The 8,758-nt window shown below is 42.5% G+C and overlaps 1 pseudogene; it reads left to right on the top strand.

The window, feature by feature from the left end:
* Nucleotides 1-4,062: 4,062 nt before the first annotated feature.
* On the top strand, nt 4,063-5,587 carry LOC136332041 (H/ACA ribonucleoprotein complex subunit DKC1 pseudogene; annotated as a pseudogene).
* Nucleotides 5,588-8,758: the final 3,171 nt, after the last annotated feature.

Below are 8,758 nucleotides of genomic sequence, written 5' to 3'. Positions count from 1 at the left end.
AACTGTTTCGATCTCATTTGTTGTAATTGGTCTATTTAGGTTTTCTGATTTTTCCAGATTGATTTTTGAAAGATGATATGTTTCAAGGAATTTGTCCATTTCACCTAGGTTGTCTAATTTTTTAGCATACTGTTCTTCATAGTATTTTCTTACAATCCTTTGTATTTCTGCTGTGTTCATTGTTACTTCTCCACCCTCATTTTTAATATTATTTATTTGAGTTCTCTCTCTTTTTTTCTTGGTGAATCTGGTTAAAGGTTCATCAATCTTGTTTTCCTTTTCAAAGAACCAGCTCTTAGTTTCATTGATCCTCTCTATTTTTTTTTTAGACTCTATGTCATTTATTTCTGTTCTGACCTTTATTATTTCCTTCCTTCTACTTCCTCTGGGCTTTACTTGCTGTTCTTTTTTTAGTTCTTTTAGTTGCAAGGTTAAGTTTTTTTTTTTAAAGGAAACTTTATTTTTTTAAACTTTATTTATTTATTCATTTTAGAGAGGAGAGAGAGAGAGAAAGAGAGAGAGAGAGAGAGAGAGAGAGAGAGAGAGAAGGGAGGAGCAAGAAGCATCAACTCCCATATGTGCTTTTACCAGGCAAGCCCAGGGTTTTGAACCAGCGACCTCAGCATTCCAGGTCGATGCTTTATCCATGCGCCACCACAGGTCAGGTGGGTTAAGTTTTTTATTTGAGCCTTTTCTAGCTTCTTAAGGTATGCCTGTAATGCTATGAACTTCCTTCTCAGGACTGCTTTTGCTGTGTCCCACAGATTTTGAGTTGTTGTATGCTCATTTTCATTTGTTTCAAGGAAAATTTTGATTTCTTCCTTGATCTCATTGTTGACCCATTTGTTATTTTAAAACATGCTGTTTAGTTTCCAAATGATTGAGTGTTTTTCAGTTTTTCTATTTTAGTTGATTTCTAGTTTCATGCCAATGTAGCCAGAGAAGATGCTTGATACGATTTCAACCTTATATTTGTTGAGACTCGTTTTATGCACTAATATGTGGTTTATTGTACAGAATGTACCACACACACTTGAAAAGAATGTATATTCTGATGATTTAGGATGAAAGGTTCTGAAGATATCTATTAAATCCAGTTGATCTAGTGTGTCCTTTAATTCTGCTGTTTCTTTGTTAATTTTCTTTCTTGAGGACCTATCCAATGATGTTAGTATGGTATTGAAATCCCCTATTATAGTTTTGCTGCTGATGTTGCTTTATGTCCATCAAAGTCTGCTTTACATATTTAGGTGCTCCTATATTAGGTGCATAGATATTTATAATGATTATCTCTTCCTGTTGGATTGCTCCCTTTATCATTATGTAGTGACCTTCTTTATCCCTTACTATAGTCTTTTTTTAGTCTATTTTGTCAGATATAAGTATTGCTACCCCAGGTTTTCTTTCATTTGCATTTGCATAAAAAATTTTTTCCATTCTTTTACTTTCAGTCTATGTGTATTTTGTTTTGAGGTGGGTATCTTGTGGACAGCATATGTACAGGTCCTATTTTCTTATCCATTCAGTTACCCTACATCTTTTGATTAGAGCACTTAATCCATTTACATTTAAGATTATTATTGATATGTAGTTATTTATTGCCATTTTTCTTTAAATCTACATTACTCTTTTACTAGAGTTTTTTTCTCCGCTTTGTTCTGTCTACAGCAGGCCCCTTAACATTTCTTGCAGAATTGGTGTTGTGATGAATTCCTTGAGTTCTTTTTTATCTGTGATGCTTTTTATTTCTCCTTCAATTTTAAATGATACCCTTGCTGGATAAAGAAGTCTTGGTTGTAGGTTCTTGTTCTGCATTATTTTGAATATTTCTTGCCATTCCCTTTTGGCCTCAAGTGTTTCTGTTGAAAAGTTGGATATCATCTTTATGGGGGTCCCATGTAGGTGATTGACTGTTTTTCTTTTACAGCTTTTAGTATTCTTTCTTTATCTCTTAGCTTTGGTATTTTGATTATGATGTGTCTTGGTGTGGGTCTCTTTGGATTCTTTTTTAATCAGATTTTCTCTGCTTCTTGAACCCGTGATTCTTTCCTGCATCAATTTAGGGAAATTTTCAGCTATAATTTCTTCAATCAGGTTCTCTATTCCTTGTCTTTCTCTTCTCCTTCAGGAACCCGTATTATGTAGATATTGTTTCTCTTCATGTTGTCACAGAGCTCTCTTAGAGTTTCCTCAGACTTTTTGATCCTCTTTTCTTTTTGCTGCTCTACTTCTGTGCTTTCACTTATCGTGTCCTCTAAGTTGCTGAATCGATCCTCTGCTTCATCCAGCCTGCTTTTAATTCCTTCAAGTGTAGTCTTCATTTCTGATACTGTGTTTGTCATTTCTGTCTGGTTCTTCTTTATGATTACTGTGTCCTTTTTGATGCTTACAATTTCTTTATTTAGATGTTCATTAAGTCCATCCATTGTAGCTTTGAGAGCGTTAAGCATCCAAACAGTCATTATTTTATACTCTCCATTCGGTGATTTGATTTCTTTCCGTTTTATCAAGATCTCTCTTTTTTTTTTTTCCTGAAGCTGGAAATGGGAAGAGACAGTCAGACAGACTCCCACATGTGCCCGACCGGGTTCCACCCGGCACGCTCACCAGGGGGCAACGCTCCGCCCACCATGAGGTGATGCTCTGCCCCTCCAGGGTGTCGCTCTGTTGCGACCAGAGCCACTCTAGCACCTGGGGCAGAGGCCAAGGAGCCATCCCCAGCGCCTGGGCCATCTTTGCTCCAATTGAGCCTCGGCTGTGGGAGGGGAAGAGAGAGACAGAGAGGAAGGAGAGGGGGAGGGGTGGAGAAGCAGATGGGTGCTTCTCCTGTGTGCCCTGGCAGGGAATCGAACCCGGGACTTCTGCACGCCAGGCCGACACTCTACCACTGAGCCAACCGGCCAGGGCCATTATCCAGATCTTTTTCTGGGGATTTGTCTTGTTGATTCATATGACTTGAATTTCTTTGTCTTCCCATTGTTTCTGTTTTTGGCTTGCAGGCTTGTTCCAGTGTGGTCTCTTTATGTAGTAGAGCTGCTTTGAAGTCCTGATTTGTTTTCAGTTTACTTTACTCAGTGGTGGGCTTATTTACTTATCTCAGCAGGGGGCTTATTTGAAACTGTATTTAGCAATGCGGTGGGTGTGACCTCTGAGAATCTGACTGCAGGTTCTGCCAGCTGCTCTCTGTGGGCAGAGTGCATTCTTGGCTTCAGTAGGGGGAGGTGTATCTTAGATCTCCATGAAGACCTGAGTTACTGCTTCTCCACCCCACTTCTTGCTTTCAGCTATGTCTTTCACACTGATTGGAGCTGGAGAGCTTTCTGGAGGTGGGTCACCCGTAACCACTTTAGGCTTGTGCTGTGTGGAGGGAATCAACCCCTCCCCCAGCTATGGCCACCTCTGCACTGGAGGAGTCAGCTTCTCAGATCATTCCAGGCATTCCTCTGACCATCACCGTCTCACTTTCCCCCCTTTTCTCATGGAAGACAAGCCAGTCCTCTCAGCCCTCCTCACCCCTGGGGCTCCAGGCAGGTGGCTGTGAGTGATATTTTCTACTCTTTCACTTTAAGGCACCCTTGCCACATTCCCACATACAGAACTTTGCTCTTCTCCCCTCTCAATGCTTTTCATCTGTATCCTCCAGTCCCTGGATTTCTAGGCTGGGTCTCCAGTTCTGAGACTGAGGGCACCCATCTCTCAGGGCCTTTCTCCATGTAATGAGAGCCCTTCTGGACTCTCAGCCTCAGCCCCTCCTTGCTATTGAAAGCAGAGGAGCCCCAACCATGCCTCCACACTCCCTACTAGAATCTGTGTGTATTCTTTTTTGCTTCTTGGTTTTTGAGACCTGTTATTTTAGTTCAAAGTTGTTTTTTTCATGATGATTGTTCCTAAATTAATTTGTAATCCAGTTTGGTGGTGTGAGCTGGGAGTCTGTGTATCTGCCTACTCCTCTGCCATCTTGGAATCCCCAAGATTCTTTGATAAAAGGCAGAACAGGGTTTCTAGCGGCATAGCCTGAAGGCGGCAGGAGTCTGTAATAGTCTTCTTGGAGGTGGCCCATGTGGCTTGCATGCTTTGCCGGGCAACATGGTGGATGTGGAAGTATGTACTTTGCCAAAGAAGCATAAGAAGAAGAAAGAGCCCAAGTCATTACCAGAGGAAGATGTTGCAGAAATACAACATGTTGAAGAATTTCTTATCAAACCTGAATCCAAAGTGGCTCAGTTAGACACATCTCAGTGGCCCCTGTTGCTAAAGAATTTTGATAAGCTAAATATAAGGACGACGCACTATATACCTCTTCCTTGTGTTTCAAATCCTCTGAAGAGTGAGATTGGGGATTATATCAGGACAGGCTTTATTAATCTTGACAAGCCCTCCAACCCCTCTTCCCATGAGGTGGTAGCCTGGATCCAATGAATATTTCAGGTGGAGAAGACAGGACACAGTGGTACTCTGGATCCCAAAGTGACTGACTGTTTAATTGTGTGCATAGAACGAGACACTCACTTGGTCAAGTCACAACAAAGTGCAGGCAAAGAGTATGTGGGAATTGTCCAGCTGCACAATGCTATTGAAGGGGGTACTCAACTATCTAGGGCTCTAGAAACTCTGACGGGTGCCTTATTCCAGCGACCCCCACTTATTGCTGCAGGAAAGAGGCAACTCCGAGTACGGATCATCTATGAGAGCGAAATGATTGAGTATGATCCTGAAAGAAGATTAGGAAGCTTTTGGGTGAGTTGTGAGGCTGGCACTTACATTCGAACAGTGTGTACACCTTGGTTTGTTATTGGGAGTTGGCGGTCAGATGCAGGAACTTCGGAGGGTTCGTTCTGGAGTCATGAGCGAAAAGGACCACATGGTGACAATGCATGATGTGCTTGATGCTCAGTGGATGTATGATAACCACAAGGATGAGAGCTACCTGTGGCAAGTTGTTTACCCTTTGGAAAAGCTGTTGACATCTCATAAACAGCTGGTTATGAAAGACAGTGCAGTGAATGCAATCTGCTATGGGGCGAAGATCATGCTTCTGGGTGTTCTCCGATATGAAGACGGTATTGAAGTCAATCAGGAGATTGTGGTCATCACTACTAAAGGGGAAGCAATCTGCATAGTTGTTGCATTAATGACCACAGCAGTGATCTCTACCTGTGACCATGGGATAGTAGCCAAGATTAAGAGAGTGATCATGGAAAGAAATACTTACCCTTGGAAGTGGGGCTTAGGCCCAAAGGCAAGTCAGAAGAAGCTGATGATCAAGCAGGACCTTTTGGACAAGCATGGCAAACCCACAGACAGTATACCTGCCACCTGGACCCAGGAGTATGTTGACTACAGTGACACAAAGACAGCCGTGGTTGCCAAAACAGTACAAGTCCCAAAGTGGAAGCAAGAGAGTGAAAGTGATGCCAGTTCACCATTGTCTCCACAGCTGATCGAGGAGAAGAAGAAGAAGAAAGACAAGAAAGCCAAAGCTGCTTTGGAGACTGAAGTCGCTCTGGGAGATGGGGACAGTGACACCACCACCAAAAAGAAGAAGAAGAAGGAGAAGAAAATAAAAGTGGAAGTTGTTTTGGAGTAGTGGGGATCACTTAAATACTGTGTCCAGCTGGAAGGAGAAATTAAAGCCTTATTGAGTAAACATAGTTCCTTTTGTTCTTGAGGGAATGGAACATAGGACCTAGAAAGGGCAGAGAGTTGAGGCACATTTTAGTTGCTAGCCAAGACCTTGGTGATGTTACCTGGTGTGGTCATCCCATCTTGTCCTGTTTTAAGGATATGGGTATGGGAAGATGTTGGGAAGCCTTGCCTTCAGACTCAACTCTGCCTAGTAACCATGCACAGCTGTTTCCTGATGGCTATTTAAACATCTGTCCTTGACTCATTTATTCTGCTACTCCTCCACACCCCTCTGTTTAAAAAGTTTGTGGACCCTGGCTGCCTAGCTCAACTGATGAGTGTTGTCCCAATAAGCCAATGTTGCAGGTTTGGTCCCCAGTCAGGGCACATACAGGAATCAACCAAAGAATGCATAAATAAGGGGGACAATGAATTGATGTCTCTCTAAAATCAATAATAAAAGGGGTAGGGGAATATATATGTAGCAGGCTTACCCAGTTTCCTATGGCCAGGGAGACAGTGCTTTAAGAAAAGTTTGTAAAAATTGTGCAGTGGCCTGACCAGGTGGTGGCACAGTGGATAGAGTGTCGGACTGGGATGCGGAAGACCCAGGTTGGAGACCCCAAGGTTGCCAGCTTGAGCATGGGTTCATCTGGTTTGAGCAAAGCTCACCAGCTTGGACCCAAGGTTGCTGGCTCCAGCAAGGGGTTACTCAGTCTGCTGAAGGCCCATGGTCAAGGCACATATGAGAAAGTAATCAATGAACAACTAAGGTGTTGCAACGAAAAACTGATGATTGATGCTTCTCATCTCTCTCCGTTCCTGTCTGTCTGTCCCTCTCTCTGACTCTCTCTCTGTCTCTGTAAAAAAAAAAAATTGTGCAGTGGTGTAAGCAAATCTTTAAAATATAATAACCATGTTTGCTGGAGGGAGGGGTAAATCTTCAGTGAGTTTAGAGCCACCTTTGTTGTTCCATAGCTCTCCCAGATAATGGCCTGGTGAGGACTCCCAGTTTTCCTCTCAGCTATTTCTACAAGTCTAGCCGTTTGTACTTATTCAAGCTTGTGTGTTTGGCATCATGTACCTTGATCTATCTGGCTACTTCTATTTGTGGCAGAATCCAAGTGTGTTCTTTAAAAAGATGCAATGAGTCATTGCTGGGAGAAGGAGGTTGTAAATTTTTACTTATTAAAATTACATTTAAAAAAAGGCAGAACAAAAGATGAAAGGTCAAGAAAGTACTTCTGCCTGTGGATCTTGTTTCCAATGCAGGGGTTTGGGAGATTTTGCTAGAAGCTGCACTGTTCCCCTAACAGGGGTCTCAAACTCGTGGCCCGCGGGCCGCATGTGGCCCGCCAAACAATTTTGTGCGGCCCGCAGACTAATCCACGAAGTTCAAAATATTTTGGATAAAATTAAGTAAGCCTAGGGGCCTACTTGTATTTTTCATTTCTCTAGCATCCTAGCTAGATATTAGCTTAGTTAACAGCAGTTGTGATGCGAACTACAGTTTCTGGTCGTTTTGTGACACTGAGTAAACTGCATGTATGATTGTGCTTGTTGTACTGATTTTTTTTGTTTTCAACTGCAGTGAGAAAAGTGTTGCATAACAGTTGCCTTTTGTAGACCTAGCGCGGCCCACCGTACGGCTGTGATCTTGCTCTGCGGCCCACATGCTGAGTTGAGTTTGAGACCCCTGCCCTAGAATATCATCCTCAGCCTCCTTTTCAAGCCTGGATAGCTCCTAAGGCTCTGGGCCTCTGCCCATGCTGTAGGAGAGGGAAACATTGGGCGAATGAGTGTAAATATGAATATAATGCCAAAGGACAGGTCATTCTGAGAGGCAGTGGTGGCGGTAGTGGTGGTGGCTGGGTTGGGCCCCAACAGGCAGCGGCTGAAGCCGAGGGGCAGGTGATTTGGGGAGGTTGACAAGGAAGCCTTCCCCGCTCCTGTCAACTAAGTTTGCCGCTCAGCTAGAGTTAAGATAAAGGGATCTCAGTGTGGTTGGTTTGGGCTGCCAGTTGCAGCAGCTATTAGAATTTGAGAATGAATAGAAGACTTAGGTATTAGGAAAGTTGCAGCCTTTTTTTGTTATTGCTTGATTTTCTTAATGTTTTAGCTACACTATCATTTTGGTTTTTTTCCTATTCTTTTCCTGGAAATTGGGGTGGGACACGCCTGTTTGGATGTAGCTAAAGAAAATTTCAGGCAGACTCTTTGAGGTTTTTCTCAAGAAAGTTTTTAGTCTCATCCTTCTTCTGTCCCTCTCAAAAAGTGCCCCAAGTAAAATCAAGCAGGCATCTTTTTTTTTTTTTTTTTTTTTTTTTTTACAGAGGCAGAGATAGACAGGGACAGACAGACAGGAACAGAGAGAGATGAGAAGCATCAATTATCAGTTTCTCGTTGCGTGTTGCGACTTCTTAGTTGTTCATTGATTGCTTTCTCACATGTGCCTTGACCGTGGGCCTTCAGCAGACCGAGTAACCCCTTGCTGGAGCCAGCGACCTTGGGTCCAAGCTGGCGAGCTCTTTGCTCAAGCCAGATGAGCCAGCGCGCGACCTCGGAGTCTCGAACCTGGGTACTTCCGCATCCCAGTCCGACGCTCTATCCACTGCGCCACCGCCTGGTCAGGCAAGCAGGCATCTTTCTAATATGGTTGTACTCTGAAATCCTGCGTTTCTCTCTGATTTGTCTAATTCTTGTTTGTGTTTAATCTTGTTTAATGTTGTCAAAAAAAAATGTGATTTTTTTAAGGCCTGAATTAAGTTCTTGCATGCAAAAATTGGAAATGCCGGCTCTAATATTAAAAAAAATAATAAAATGGGTTTATCTCTACAATTTTTTCAAATTAGAACTTGTATAGAGCATCATTTAAATTTAAATAGAATAAAATGTGGATCCTAAACACTTGCTAATTTGGCCAAACTGCTGCAAACTGCAAGCTGCTCCAAGCTGCAAGCTGCTGCAAATCTTGAAGCTCGGTGGATTTAATTAACAAAAGTGTAATTTTTTTTTGCAATGGGAAGATAATGAATGCCATGCTGGATTTTTCCAGCCTTTTTGTACTATCTAGATTGCCTGTTAATTAATGGGGTAGAAATGTTTTTGAAAAGTATGGGAATGTTACTTGGAA

This window comes from Saccopteryx bilineata, chromosome 3 (assembly GCF_036850765.1).
Source record: "Saccopteryx bilineata isolate mSacBil1 chromosome 3, mSacBil1_pri_phased_curated, whole genome shotgun sequence".
NCBI classification, from domain to species: Eukaryota; Metazoa; Chordata; class Mammalia; order Chiroptera; family Emballonuridae; genus Saccopteryx; species Saccopteryx bilineata.
This window is presented reverse-complemented; position numbering and strand designations above follow the sequence as displayed.